This window comes from Artemia franciscana, chromosome 16 (assembly GCF_032884065.1).
Source record: "Artemia franciscana chromosome 16, ASM3288406v1, whole genome shotgun sequence".
NCBI classification, from domain to species: Eukaryota; Metazoa; Arthropoda; class Branchiopoda; order Anostraca; family Artemiidae; genus Artemia; species Artemia franciscana.
This window is the reverse complement of record NC_088878.1, coordinates 23,848,320-23,864,289: the sequence shown is the minus strand read 5'-3', so window position 1 is coordinate 23,864,289 and position 15,970 is coordinate 23,848,320. Positions and strand designations below refer to the sequence as shown.

At 35.4% G+C, this 15,970-nt stretch overlaps 1 protein-coding gene across 10 annotated transcripts in view; it reads right to left on the bottom strand.

The window, feature by feature from the left end:
• LOC136037250 (muscleblind-like protein) overlaps positions 1–15,970 on the bottom strand; it is a 295,621-nt gene that overhangs the window by 247,573 nt on the left and 32,078 nt on the right. For all 10 annotated transcript variants that reach the window (XM_065719866.1, XM_065719871.1, XM_065719865.1 and 7 more), the window contains exon 2: positions 1,573–1,695. The gene's annotated coding sequence lies outside the window, so the exon portion shown is untranslated. The remainder of the gene's footprint in view (positions 1–1,572; positions 1,696–15,970) is intronic.

Genomic DNA, 15,970 nt, shown 5'->3' with positions numbered 1-15,970 from the left:
ACAGATCAAATTGAACCTGCAAACCTCTGATCTAGAGGCAAGCTTTCATCCACCTTGCTGTGACAACGTCTGTAATGATTTGATTTATCTACAAAGCTGTCTATATACTTTGGATTAAGGAATTTCAATGAACACCTTTGATATATTTCAATGGAATTAGTTTCAATTAGAGTACAGATAAAACTTTTCTACAAAACTGTGTATATATTTTTGAAAAAGAAATTGAAATGGCAATCTTTGAAACAATTCAATTGAATAAAACTTGAGTAAAGAAAAAGAAAAAAAAGTTTGGGTTTTGCCTTCTTCTCTCACTGTAAAAGTTGACTACTACGACTCACTGACTCATTGAGTCACTAACTACTACGTCAATGGCGCTTTAATGAAAACGAATTATATTACTAATATTTTCTTTTGTACTTATTAGAACATGGTTACTACCTTTTAAAAATGGTTTAGTACATATAGTAAGTTGATCTGGCTTAGGATTGATCGTGGGTTGGTCTTAGCTCAGGCACTTACGAAGGGCGGTATCTGTACACAGACCATGTGAAACATCCCTTTTGATAGCTTTTTAGTTTTATCTGTATTTTCAGTAGTTTCGATATAATTTGCCTGATTTTACCTGATTCTGGTTTTCTTGTTACTCTTCTTTTTTTTTCTGTTCTTATATAAATGTAAGTAAGAACTGCTCGAATTAAGCTCCATGAAGTAATTTTACAACCCAAAACGGAACATAATTGTATTGTAGCTTGTCATTGATGGTGGCGAAAAATAAAGTTCATTTACGTGTGCTACGTAAATCCTGCTAATAGTAAAATCTAATTGTAAATGGGCCTTTAACCAGAACATTACGTCGAGCACGCATCATCGGAAACATATAAAAGAAATTCAATTAAGGTTTCTTCTAATAATGCCGATAGCAACCTCTTCTAATAATGCCGATAGCAAGATTTGCTATGTGACTAAATCAGTACTCAAATGTATTAATTTTATTCCAATAAATAGATGTTATTAAGGTAATTATAAAATTACTTTTATTATTATCTAATCAAATTAGTTTGTTTTGCAGTAGAATTTCTCAAACATTATCTTGTTTTTGGTCAAAAAGGTGAACAAAATTTGAGTTCAAGAGAACAATTCAAAAAGAGCATTAGCTGCGGTTATTGGCCATACGATGCCACAACACGATGTGTTCTGGAGGGATTTGGTCTTCCTAAAGTCACTGGTTATACCCTTGGCTAATCACAATCACACTGAAAAGGAGCTTTAACTCGAGAAGTTTCTCTACCTCTCCCCCCCAACCATACACACATCCAAATACAAACCAAGGAATGCTATTAGTGACGGATGCAGAAGTAGCCATTTACACTACTGGTTTTCAAGAAATTACGGCGGATCTTTGGGAAAGATGCGTTAGCCGAAAATTGGGTGATTTCAAGTCACATCATAAAACTGTAAAATGACACACCTTGAATTGAATCGTATAGAAGATTCAGCGAAAACGTAAACCAATTCATAACATTTTCATTGCATAAGTTCACACATCAAAATAACTAAAATTGAATCGCTTACTTAGTTCACAATTCTGTAAGACCCGTAGGATAAACAATTGCTAAGCCAATTTGAAGCGAGAATGATAATCTTCTGGCAAGAGTTGAGTAGACAACAATGGACCAAAACAAAGAGAAGATTGATCTAAAAGAAAATCCAAGTTATTAGAGCACCTCAGCAACAGATGTAATACCTTAGTTAATTGAATTAATATATGAATTAAGATCTGGTTTATGTATTTACTTACTGTCAATTTCAGATGTATTATTGCATTAATACACTGGAGTAATTTCGGCAAAATCCCGGAGGGAGGGGGGCAAAGTCGGAGCCAATTTTCCCGAATCAAGTAAAAATGACAGTAAAAATGGAAAAACGAGTCATGTATAACCATAAAGAAAAAAGATATACTAAAGAAGACTGACCTGTATCTCTGGATACTTGAATTATGCAGGCTTATCTTAATTTTGACAAGGTTTTTTGCTGACACTAAATTTCAGCTGAGGGGGCAAACTGAGGACTGGGGTGCAAAATTGGGTCTGGAGGGGGCAGTTGCCCCTGGCCCCCTAGAAAATTACGCCCCTGCATACTGAAGAGGCCAAAAAGACTCTGGGATAAATCTTCTTACAAATTATCATTTCCGAATGTTTCTCTTCATCTCTATACCCTACTGCACAATTGAAGACCATTTCAGTATCTTCTTTCATCAGTATCATCAGTATCTTTATCATACTGATCAGTATCAGTATCATTTCAGTATCATCAGTATCTTCTCGGACCTAAGCAGGGGATGGATCAATCTTCTGGACTACATAAATATGCCCTAGTATTTGCAGGAAGGATGCACGTTCACACCGTATAATTTTCTCTTGTTAGGTTAACGGAGCCTGAACTTGGCTAAATAATTTCCCAAATGAAATTGACCTAATAATAAATTATGAAACAGGCTTTTCCACCTATATTTTTTTGCAGAAACTTGGTACAGTAGCCAAATTAGGAAGATACCATGCCAATGGATAGAAATAAATAAATTATGGCATCAAATGAAGAGGTTGCTGGGGGGGGGGCATCCGCATTTTTTTCCTTTCACTGAAGTTTAAAGTACCTGTTTTAGTATCTTTTTCCTTTTAAACATCCTGATCTTGAAATTTGCATTCAAAATATTGTTTCCTTTCCTAAAACATGAAAAGACAGACATCGAACAAATGGATGTAATCCTATAAAAGGTTTATAGCTCACACATTTTTCCGTCAAATTTCATATGGTTTCAACAAAGCTATTTGTTTTAAGCCAATCGCAGTACATCACTTACTTAATGCTCCCCCCGTTCTAATTATTACAAGAATATGACCAAATATCCTATCTTTGAGAGGGAAACAAGAGAAGCGAAATGGCTAATAAAAAATGTCTGCAGCATTAACAGACTCAGAAATTTCTTAATGGTAAGCGTTTCCAGCTTGAATTAAATAAAAGAAAAAAACATGTTTTTTCAAGTGAAAATTAAAAAGAGATTTAAAAGAGAAAATAAATTTTTCAGTATATGAGGAGAGCTGCCCCCTCATGGTCTTTATGCTAAGGTTTAACTTTTTGTCCCCAATGCTTTAAGAACAACCATTCAGACGCAATTTCAACTGAAAAGAAAAATAAAGTATATTTCATAATATCATATTGCAGTCACCTAGTGAAGAGCGAAACAGTCCATAGTAACCGAAAATTTAAAAGTAAAAAAAATTAAGAGTCAAAATAAAGCAGTGTTGTTAGCGCTAGGCACAGCTTAGATATCAATATAGTTATGAAAACTCCTATCTTGCCAATGAAAAGCTTTTGGAACAGAGCTCTGAACTTGGCGCCTCCTAGATCGTACTACAACACCACAGGCGGGAACGCCATTTTGTTTGCAATTGGTATCTAAGCTCCGACTTTAAGATTCAGACTGCCAGTCTCCTGTCTGCAGCCGCTAGCATAGGCATAGCTACCGCGCTACCGTGTCCCAAAAATAAACCAAGTTTTCATAACTGTATTGGCATCCATGCTATGGCGCTAGGACTATACACCAACTGAGAAAATTCTCATTATAAATTAAAATCCCAGTTACGAAGGTTGATACAGCTGAGTAACTTTCAACATAAACTCACCCAAATTATCAGCAATTTTGGACGCAAAGTTCTTCTATATGAAAGTGATAATCGTTTGAGTAAGTTGATACGGAATTTTTTGTCTAAGTGGATACAAATTGAACATAGAGCTGTCATTCAATATCTGTGTTTTAAAGGCAATACACCTATGCATACCAAGGGTGAGTTCGATGCTGTATAAGGGGACCCTGCACCATTATTTACTATCGTTAAATTTTGGGTAGCTTAATTCAAACGTAGAGACACCAGCTTGATAGACCATGAAAGCTCGGGACGTCAAGCTCACGTTAGACAAAAAAAAACGCATTCGATTGAACATTTCTATCGCTCTGTCGGTGCATTTTACCTCCAAACAGAATAAGTCATTACACGAGCGTTTTATACGTCATTACTAGATAAGTTGAAGGCAGAAATTGCGGGTAAATGACCACATTAGAAGAAAAAAAATATGTTTTACAAGACAATACGCCGTCTCAAGCTTCAGCGGTTGCCATGGCGAAAATCCATGAATTATAGACTGATTTGCTCCACCATCCTCCTGACCCGGCAGATCTAGCCCCAAACGACTTGTTTTTGTTGTCTAGCCTAAAAAAAGCTAGAAGAAAGAAATTTTCGGCAACTGGGGAGGCCGTCGCCTTTGTAAAGAATTACTTTGCAGAGAAAAGCACTGAGTACTATTTGAAGGAGTTGAAAGTTGACTCCTCCCTGCAACGGAAAGTTGCAGGGAGAAGTATGCGTCCTTACAGGGAGACTGTGTAAATATATATGTATATCTATATATATAAAAATAAGTTGTCTGTCTGTCTGTCGAGTGAAGTCATGTTTGTGTGTCGACTGACGTCATGTTTATCGACTGACGTCATTATAAGGATTTAGCCGTATGTCGTCATGAAGTTGTTTGTCGACTGGCGTCATGTTTGTCAAATGATGAAATTACAGACCGGGACACCGGGACACAAACGACGACCGGGACACCGGGACACAGGGAATATAAATGACGACCTGGACACTCAAAGAGAAATTACAGACTGGGACACCGGGACACAAATCACGACCGGGACACAGGGACACAACTACAACGGGGAAGCCGGGGGCACAGGGGGGATATATAAATGACGACCGGGACACAGGGATTGTTCGAAGAGAAATTACAGACCGGGACACAAATGACGACCGGGACACAGGGAATATAAATGACGACCGGGACACTCAAAGAGAAATTACAAACTCGGACACCGGGACACAAATGACGACCGGGACACAGGGAATATAAATGACGACCGGGACACAGGGAAACTACAACGGGGACGCCGGGGGGCACAGGGGGATATATAAATGACGACGGGGACACAGGGAATGTTCGATTAGCAATCACCATCAACAAAGCTCAAGGGCAATCATTAGAATAATGAGGTATAGATCTGAATACGGATTGTTTTTCCCATGGACAATTATATGTTGCATATTCAAGAGTCAGTAAACCTGACAATCTATTTATCTGCACAGACAATGGTACAGCGAAGAATGTTGTATATTCGCAAGTTTTACGTAGTTAAAAACATATATATATATATATATATATATATATATATATATATATATATATATATATATATATATATATATATATATATATATATATATATATATATATATATATCTGTTCACAGGTGGGACACAGGGACAAAACTACAATGGCGCGTATATGGCTCGTAACGACTTACGCGCACGGGGGCTTGGGGGGGCGCGAAGCGCCCCCACCAACTAGGTGTTGGGGTGGCGCGAAGCGCCACCCCAACAGCTAGTGTATCTATATATATATAAAAATAACTTGTCTGTCTGTCTATCTGTCGACTGACGTCAAGTTATCATGTCGTCATGTGTGTTATGACGATGACGTCATTAAAAGTATTTAAGAAAATCGTTCAAAGAAAAATTTTTAATTGTAAGAAGATCGTGGACGGAAAATGTTTAATTATAAAATCAAACAGTTCGTGGTAACGAACGTGGTACGTGGTAACGTAAGGAGCGACCCGGCTCAATAGTAACCAAAACTCTAAAAAATTGAATTTTGATATCAATAGCTACATCAAAAGAATCGCATTTTGATGCTGATTTTAAATATATAAATTTCCTCAAATTTAGTCTTTGCCATCAAAAGTTACGAGCCTGAGAAAATTCGCCTTATTTAAGAAAATAGGGGGAAACACCCCCTAAAAGTCGAAGGATCTTAACGAAAATGACACCAACAGATTCAGCGTATCAGAGAACCTTTCTGTAGAAGTTTCAAGCTCCTATCTACAAAAATGTGGAATTTTGTATTTTTTGCCAGAAGACAAATCACGGGTGCGTGTTTATTTGTTTGTTTTGTTTTTTCCCAGGGGTCATCGTATCGACCAAGTGGTCCTAGAATGTCGCAAAAGGGCTCATTCTAACAGAAATGAAAAGTTCTAGTGCCCTTTTTAAGTGACCAAAAAAATGGAGGGCATCTAGGCCCCCTCCCACGCTCATTTTTTTCCAAGTCAACGGATCAAAATTTTGAGATAACCATTTTGTTCAACATACTCGAAAACCATGATAACTATGTCTTTGGGGATGACTTACACCACCACAATCCCAGGGGGAGGGGCTGCAGGTTACAAACTTTGACCAGTGTTTACATATAGTAATGGTTATTGGGAAGTGTACAGACGTTTTCAGGGGGATTTTATTTTGTTTGGGGGTGGGGCTGAGGGGAGGGGGCTATGTTGGAGGATCTTTCCTTGGAGGATCTTTCCTTGGACGAATCTGTCATGGGGAAGAAAAATTCAATGAAAAGGGCGCAGGATTTATGAAAAATAAACATGAAAACGTTTTTTCAAATGAAAGGAAGGAGTAGCATTAAAACTTAAAACGAACAGAGATTATTATGCATATGAGGGGTTCTAAAAATACTTTAGCATAAAGAGCGAGGTATTTAGGAGGAGATAAATAACTCGCTCTTTATGCTAAAGTGTTTTTAGTAATTTCAACTATTTATTCTACGGCCTTTCTGATCCAGGGGTCATTCTTAAAGCATTGGGACAAAACTTACGATTTACTGTAAAGAACGAGGTATTAACGAGGGTACAAACCCCCTCGTATACATAATAAAAATATAAGATTATGAAAGTTTGTTACTTAAGTTACGTATATTTTTTACTAATAAAAACGTTCGTTAAAAATTAAAAGTTCTAGTTGCCTCTTTAAGTAACCGAAAAACTGGAGGGCAACTAGGCCTCTTTCTCCACCCCTTACTTCTCAAAATCGTCTGATCAAAACTAAGAGAAAGCCATTTAGCCAAAAAAAAAAGAATTAATATACATATTTCATTTTAATAATTTATGTGCAGAGAGCCAAAACCAAACATGGATTAATTCAAAAACGTTCAGAAATTAAATAAAAAAAAACTAATTTTTTTAGCTGAAAGTAAGGAGCGACATTAAAACTTAAAACGAACAGAAATTACTCCGTATATGAAATGGGTTGTCCCCTCCGCAATCCCTCGCTCTTTCGGCTAAAGTTTGACTCTTTGCCACAATTCTACTTTTTAAAACAATTAAAAGCTTTAGCGTAAAGAGCGAGGGATTGCGGAGGGGACAACCCATTTCATATACGGAGTAATTTCTGTTCGTTTTAAGTTTTAATGTCGCTCCTTACTTTCAGCTAAAAAAAAATAGTTTTTTTTATTTAATGAGTGAAATGACTGAAGAACCTACAATGGCAACAGCCGAGGAAGCTGCTCAAAGAGTCTATGCCAAAAAACTTGCGGCTGATAGAGAAAGTGAGAAAAGAAAGCGTGCCGAGGAATCACAAGAACAGCAAGAAAACAGGCTTGCAGCTAAAGAACGCAAAACCGCGCAGTTAGATGAAAATCCACCTGGACAGCGAGAGTCAAAACATATCAAAACTGAAAATGATAGCGATGATGATTGGGTTTGGGATTTTGACTTGGATAAGGTCATCAATGCCTACCAGATTTTAGTAAAAAAAAAAGAAAAAACAAAGGTTCGGCGATATGTATTTCATAGTGACGCTGAAAAATAAAGAAGAAAAAGAAAACTGAAAAAAGAAAAAAGGTAAAAAACTAAAAAGAAAAAACACTCAAAGAGAAATTACAGACCGGGACACAAATGACTACCGGGACAGAGGGAATATAAATGACGACCGGGACACTCAAAGAGAAATTACAGACTGGGATACCGGGACACAAATGACGACCGGGACACAGAGAATATAAATGACGACCAGGACACAGGGACACAACTACAACGGGGACGCCGGTGGCCCAGAGGGATATATAAATGACGACGGGGACACAGAGAATGTTCGATTAGCAATCATCATCAACAAAGCTCAGGGGCAATCGTTAGAAAAATGCGGTATAGATCTAAATACGGATTGTTTTCCCATGGACAATTATTATGTTGCATGTTCAAGAGTTGGTAAACCTGACAATCTATTTATATGGACAGACAATGACGACTTATACTTATTGACGACATGACTGCCTGTCCATAGATTATTCTTTATGGTTGATTGTGTGTGGCTATGCTGTTTGACCTATGTGATTGTATGGATGAGTAGGGTTAAGGCCTCATTCAAGTGCTGGTCTATATTAATCACTAATTTAGGAAAACAGTCTTCCTTTTCTCCTTCTGTCTTTTTTTTTTTTTTTTTTTTTTTTTTTTTTTTTTTTTTTTTTTTTTTTTTTTTTTTTTTTTTTTTTTTTTTTTTTGTGCTGTAGCATTGGTGATTTCTCTTTTCATGATATATATATATATATATATATATATATATATATATACATGCATTTTGTTTCAGTTTTTTCAATTTTACTAAACATTGCCCATAATTAAACAAATTTTTCTCCATTATGGCACATAAATTAAAAAGTTATTCATCAATGCCGTAATATCTTTAAATACCACGCCAATAATATAAAATATGTCTCACACATTTTCCAAGAAAATTTGTTTAATGATTGATCAACAATTTCTCCCTTTATTCAAGTTTATAATAACGATTTAGTAACTGCTGTGTAATACCATATTTAGGTTTGCTACAAAAAAAATTGGAATGCAGCCAACTCACGGATTATGCTCCATGTGGATAAAACGAAACAGATGTTTGGTAGAACTTGGACTGGAATCAACATGTAAAACATTAAATTTCACAAGCCCCATCAGAAAATGTTACATACCCTGATATTCAATTTCTCATTTTACGAGCCCGACACAGACATCTTAGAAGATAAAAATTTGAAATTGAAGGCCATTAGAGTCAAAAGAAATTGCTCGCCTGAAATTGCTCAGCAATTCTAGACAAAAGCAGCTCTTGTATAGAAATTTATCCAGAAAGAAATAACAATCTATAGCATTAGGAGACAGAATGGCAAGACTGTAATTTGTTGAACCGTCAGCCGTCAATATTATTCAAAATTTTGTTAAAAATTGACCACTAAAAAATAAAAGATACCCAACATTATATCTATGCATCCTAATAGCTAATTTTTTTAAATTTGTTATTTTCAAAACATTTCGCTATCTACAATTTTTGCTTCCACCCTATAGAGTGTACTTGATTAGAATCAGAAAAAGGAAAACTAAGAATTTTCTTAGAATGAAAATCGGAACTAAGGTGGTTTTAGGGGAGGGACAGAGATCACTTGCCCAGAGCACAGAAATTTTAGGGGCTCATGATTGTAAATAAATAATTTAACGATTATAGTCGTTTTGTAATTTTATTGTTATTAAAATCTAAGTAGATGGCGGAGTTAATAAATAACAATAATTAATTAAAAATAATTTAATAATAATAATTAAAGTAATTAAGTAATTATTAATAATAAGTAATAATAAATTACAAACACTTACAACATAAATTATCAATTTTGTAAAAATTCTCTCGGAGACGGGGCTAATCAAGACTTTGCCCAGGGCGAAAGAGAGGCCGGAACCGACACTGTATCAGAACTAAACGAGTTAATTTATCTAATTCTCAGAATGATTCCAACACTAAATTTTATTTCTGAATAGAACCATATCATGGTTTCCGTTTATTATGCAAGCGTTAATGGGACTTTTCGAAAGGCCTCTGAACGAGGATGGCTGACTTTCCAAAAATTTAGATATTCAATTGTTTTTTTCCTTATGAATGGGATCTGGCCTGACTAGATTATCGAAGTTTATGCATTGGAGGACTTTTCTGATAAAAAAAAGATGTTATTTCCTTTGCCATTTAAACCGCAATACCGTACTGATCATTTGTACTGAGACAGATTAATTTAGAATGATAGATTATTTAAACATTCGAAAATGTATCAAACATTATCAGATAGTCTAGAAACCTCAAATTTTGAACTACTAGCAGAAGCGAGGATAACATAATGCATAAATTTGTATACTAGTAGTATGGGGTAGATGGGACGCTCGAGGCTCTATTTGCATAAACCCTAAACCTCATTGGCATATTTCAGCCGGAACCTCATTTATATACTCCTATCAGGATATGATTAACATATATTCAGCCTTCACTGATTTAAGAGGAATGACCAGTGAAGTAAACCGGTTTATTTGAATTCAAATGGTCCAGTAGAATCAGCTTAATCAGATGAATAATTACTTAATTAAACCATTTTATTTGAATTCAAACGGACTAATAAAATTTATGATATTTTATTGAATTTTACTTGACCGCGTATATTAACATATACATAGTGTAACCACTTGTATTAGCATAATCATAGGAATGACCGCTTATGTCAACACTTTTTATGGCACTTGTTATTTACCAAGTGACATAGCGATCGCAATTTCTGTCGTTCTGTCAGTCCCGGTTTTGCTAGTTTGGCCACTTCCAGATAAGCTAGGACGATGAAATTTGGCAGGCGTATCAGGGACCAGACCAGATTAAATTAAAAATAGTCGTTTCCCCGATTCGACCATCTGGGGGAAAGGTTAATTCGGAAAAATTAGGTATTTTTAACTTACGAACGGATGATCGGATCTTAATGAAATTTGATATTTAGAAGGATATCGTGTCTCAAAGGTCTTATTTTAAATCCCGACCGGATTCGGTGACATTGGAGGGAGTTGGAGGGGGAAACCTGAAATCTTGGAAAACGCTTAGAGTGGAGGAATCGGAATGAAACTTGATGGGAAAAATAAGCACAAGTTCTAGATACGTGACTGAAATAACCGAAACGGATCCGCTCTATTTGAAAGAGTTTGGGGGATGGTTTATTCTAAAAGATTATAAAAAATGAGGTATTTTTAACTTACGAAGGAGACATCGGATCTTAATAAAAATTGATATTTAGAAGGACCTCGTGTCTCAGAGCTCTTATTTTAAATCTCGACCGGGTCCAGAGTGATTGGGGACAGTTGGAGAGGGGGGACTGGAAATCTTGGAAAACGCTTAGAGAGTAGAAATCAAGATGAAACATGGTGGGAAGAATAAGCGCATGCCCTAGATACGTTATTGACATAACCGGACCGGATCCGCTCTCTTTGGGGGAGTTGGCGGTGATTTATTAATTTGGGCACTTCCAGATAAGCTAGGACGATGAAATTTGGCAGACGTATCAGGGACCAGAGTAGATTAAATGAGAAATAGTCTTTTCCCTGATTCGACCATCTGGGGTGGAGGGTGCCGAGCGAACAAGATAGTAGAGAAGAACTTTATTTGCCCATAAAATAAATGATCGTTCTTCTTAAATACAGATTTTATGTAGAATGACCTCTATAACTCGAACTATGCATAAGTTGAACTATATGTAACTCGAAAAAATCGTGGTCCCGTGAATTTCGAGTTAGCGAGAGTCGACTGTATAAGGCGGTATATGTTGGATAACGCCAACAACAACTATCACACTTTCTAGAGGGACTTAAACCCTCTGTTCATCTTGCTATGTTTAGTGCGGTCTGTGGCTTCAAAAACAATACATAACAAATAAGTTTATCTATTCTTATTTTAAACCCAGTAACTTTTGGTACCTTACTATCTATCACTGTCCGTGTTATGTTGGTATTCTAATCGCTTTAATGTCAGTTTCAGCGGCTTTAAATTAGGCCACTGAGCTTTCTATCTCACTCTGTAACTTCACACACACCTTTGTTCTTAATTCTTTCACAAGTTTCGTCCCTAGTTTTCTTTTCATATTGCAAACTGACGGCTGTCACTGAGTTATTTAAAAATTTTCTCGTTTTCAATTTTTCCCTCACGCTTCTCGATTTATATTCCCCCCCCACATTTTTTTTCTTTCTCTGTATTTTCTCTCCCTCTCTCAATTCTCCCCGGTTGTTTTGATCGGATGGATGGGTTTTGCATTGCGATGATGCGTGTGAAGTTACGTCGAGAGATGATTATTAACATTTTTAATTGTTATTTAGCATGTTAACTTTTTTAAAAACGAAATTCAGAGGGTGACAAAAAACAAAGAGGAAATCCCAAAATTGTAACAATGTTTATATATATATATATATATATATATATATATATATATATATATATATATATATATATATATATATATATATATATATATATATATCTATATATATAAAAATAAGTTGTCTGTCTGTCTGTGGGTCTGTGGATCAGGTGACGTCATGTTTCGGCTGACGTCATGAAATTAGTTGCCGTCATTTTTGTTATGACGATGCTTAGTATATTGTAAAACACATTAATTTGGTTAATAATATACCATTTAAAACACCAAAATGAACATGCTGGAGTAGTCACTCGGTGAGAGAGGGTGTCAGAACGGAGAATGAAGGTCCCAGGTTCAAATCCTGGTTAGGCTAAAAAAGGTAAAAAACTAAAAACTAAAAAAAAAACTGAAAAAACTAAAAAAAAGGCAAAAACTACAAAAAAAAACTAAAAACTAATAAAAAAATTAAAAAGCCGAAAAACTAAAAAAACTAAAGAAACTAAAAAAAGGAAAAAACTTAAAAAACTAAAAACTAAAAAAAAACTAAAAAAAAGGAAAAATGAAAAATAGAAGAGAAAAAGAATACTAATAAAATTAAAAATAAAAATAAAAAAAATAAAAAAGATAAAAAGCTAAAAAAAGGTAAAAACCAATAAAAACTAAAAAGAAAAAAAGGTAAAAAACTAAAAAAAAAATTCATCTAAAAAACTAAAAAAAACTAAAAAACGTAAAAACTAAAAGAACTAAAAAAGTAAAAAAAAAAACTAAAAAAAGGAAAAAACTGAAAAATAAGCGGGATATAAAACAGGGGGATATAAATGACGACCGGGACACCGGGACATAAGGAATATAAATGAATCAGAAAATTCAACTCATGTTTCCAAATGACGTCGTTTGGAGCCCAAATTGAAAATCCAGATCAATTTATGTCTACTTTCAAAGTAAAAGGGCAAATTTATGATAGAGCAGGGTCTCTTCTACCATTCTCAGGCGAGAATCATAAATTTTTACAATTGTACTTCATCAGTGATAGAAATTCTGAATTGAATGCACGTTGCGAAATTTCTCCCAACATTGAAAGGACAATCGTTTCCCAATTACAACATCTTTTCCACGAAAATAATAATTTAGTGCGTCTGTTCAAAACAGCCATCGATTTGATGCCTACTTATACGCATAAAATTGTTATTTCCGCTGACAAAACGCCTCCTGGCCAACATGTGCGTAGATACAATGCTCCATATTTTTTTTAGTTTTTTACCTTTTTTTAGTTTTTTTAGTTTTTTAGCTTTTTTACTTTTTTTATTAGTTTTTAGTTTTTTTTGTAGTTTTTGCCTTTTTTTAGTTTTTTCAGTTTTTTTTTTAGTTTTTTATTGGTTTTTACCTTTATTTTAGCTTATTTTTCAGTTTTTTCCTTTTTTTTAGTTTTTTTTAGTTTTTAGTTTTTTTCGTTTTTTACCTTTTTTTTAGTTTTTTTAGTTTTTTTTAGTTTTTTAGCTTTTTTATTTTTTTTATTAGTTTTTAGTTTTTTTTGTAGTTTTTGCCTTTTTTTAGTTTTTTTAGTTTTTTAGCTTTTTTATTAGTTTTTAGTTTTTTTTGTAGTTTTTGCCTTTTTTAGTTTTTTTAGTTTTTTAGCTTTTTTATTTTTTTTATTAGTTTTTAGTTTTTTTTGTAGTTTTTGCCTTTTTTAGTTTTTTCAGCTTTGACGTCACCTGATCCAGTTTTTTCAGGTGACGTCACCTGATCCATCCACAGACAGACAACTTATTTTTATATATATAGAAGATAAATGGCTAAGTGAAAGAGCGATTCTCGCACCCAAAAATATAGACGTCCACGAAATCAACAATATTGTTTTGAACAAGATTCGAGACCAGGCAGTCCTTTACAAGTCAGTCGACACAGATTTGGAACCAAATGAAGCGGTTAATTATCCATCTGAATTTTTAAATTCCATAGATACTTCAGGGTTTCCACCACACGTGCTACAACTAAAAATAGGCGTACCAATAATACTTTTAAGAAATATCAACCCACCAAAGCTTTGCAATGGCACGCGACTTGCCGTAAAAAAAAACAATGGAAAACCTAATAGAGGCCACAATCTTGACAGGGCCTTATGAGGGTGAGGCTGTTCTTCTTCCTCGCATTCCCATGATTCCAACGGATCTGCTTTTTCAATTTAAAAGATTGCAATTCCCAATTCGATTAGTATTTGCAATCACCATTAACAAAGCTCAAGGTCAATCATTAGAAAAATGTGGTATAGATCTTAATCCTGATTGTTTTTCCCATGGACAATTGTACGTTGCATGTTCGAGGGTCGGTAAACCTGACAATGTATTTATATGCAGCGACAATTGGACAGCGAAGAATGTTGTTTATTCGCAAGTTTTACGCAGTTAATTTGTATTGTATCTATCTATATAAAAACGAGTTATGTGGATGCATGTTTGTTTGTTTGTAAAAAGAGCGTTTGTATATGACGTCATTATTAGTACATACGGCTTTGCATATGCACAGACAATGGGAAAGCCAAGAATGTTGTTTATTCGCAATTTTTGCGTAGTTTGAAACACATATATAAATCTATCTATATTCACAGGTGGGACACAGGGACACAACTACAATGGCGCATAACTAATATGGCGCGTAACGACTTACGCGCGCGGGGGGGCTTGGGGGGGCGCGAAGCGCCCCACCAACTAGGTGTTGGGGTGGCGCGAAGCGCCACCCCAACAGCTAGTATATATATATATATATATATATATATATATATATATATATATATATATATATATATATATATATATATATATATAGGAACCGAAGAAATATACCAATTAAATGAAAATCCATGTTTAAAAGATAAAAGCAAAGGGTAATTCAACTTGAAGTGTTATTAGTAAAGACGGTGGGTGCCGTGAAGATGTTAAAAGTAGAATAGCCAAATCTCAGGGTGTTTTTCACAACTGAGAAAAGTTTGGAAGAATAGGAACATAAGTCTGCGAACCAAAATTATAATATTGGAAGCTACAGTGTCGACAGTGGTCAAATATGGTTGTGAGGCATGGGTGCTCCGAAAACGGAAGAACATATGCTAGATGTTTTCCAGACAAATTGCCTACATATTGTTTGGCGTAAACCGACTTGCTGATCGTATTTCAAACAGTGGATTGTACGAAAAGTTTGGTTTAAACCCGCTTTCTAGGGCTCTAACGAGAGAAAGGTTGTGATGGCTAGAGCAGGTTCTGCGAATGAAGGATGACAGATTGCCAAAGATTATCCTTTTCAGCCAATCGTCTAGGGTTAAACAGAAAACAGGTCTTCCGCGGTGTTCCTGGGAGAGGGTAAAGAGAGGCTTTGAATAGATAGGGATGGAGGGGGACCGTGCGTAGCTGTGTCGGCCTCAGGCTGCCTGGTGCTGCAGTGAGTTGTTAGTAATAGTAGATTCCCCCATTTTTCGAAAATCAAGTAAATTTTCTCGGACTTGGCGCAACTATCATAACCTAGCGTAATCTAGTCACCATAACTGCAAAAAGGCGACTTATTTTATAGCACATGGACCGATGGTCGGTGTCTTCAATATATACTTAATGCTTGACTATCTCAACATTTTGGCCATATACTTCTATATATGTCAGGGGGCTTATCTGCATGCCCTTCAGTAGCATACAGGGGGACTGAAAACCCCCGTACCATCTCAAGACCTGAACATAGATCATGGAAAACCTTGGATAATTTGCCCCCGACCATGCATAGAAGTCCCAGTCCGAAGGCATAAAATCGAGAGATGTGTAATATATCCTGCGTGGACAATTGGTCTGTGTGCAAA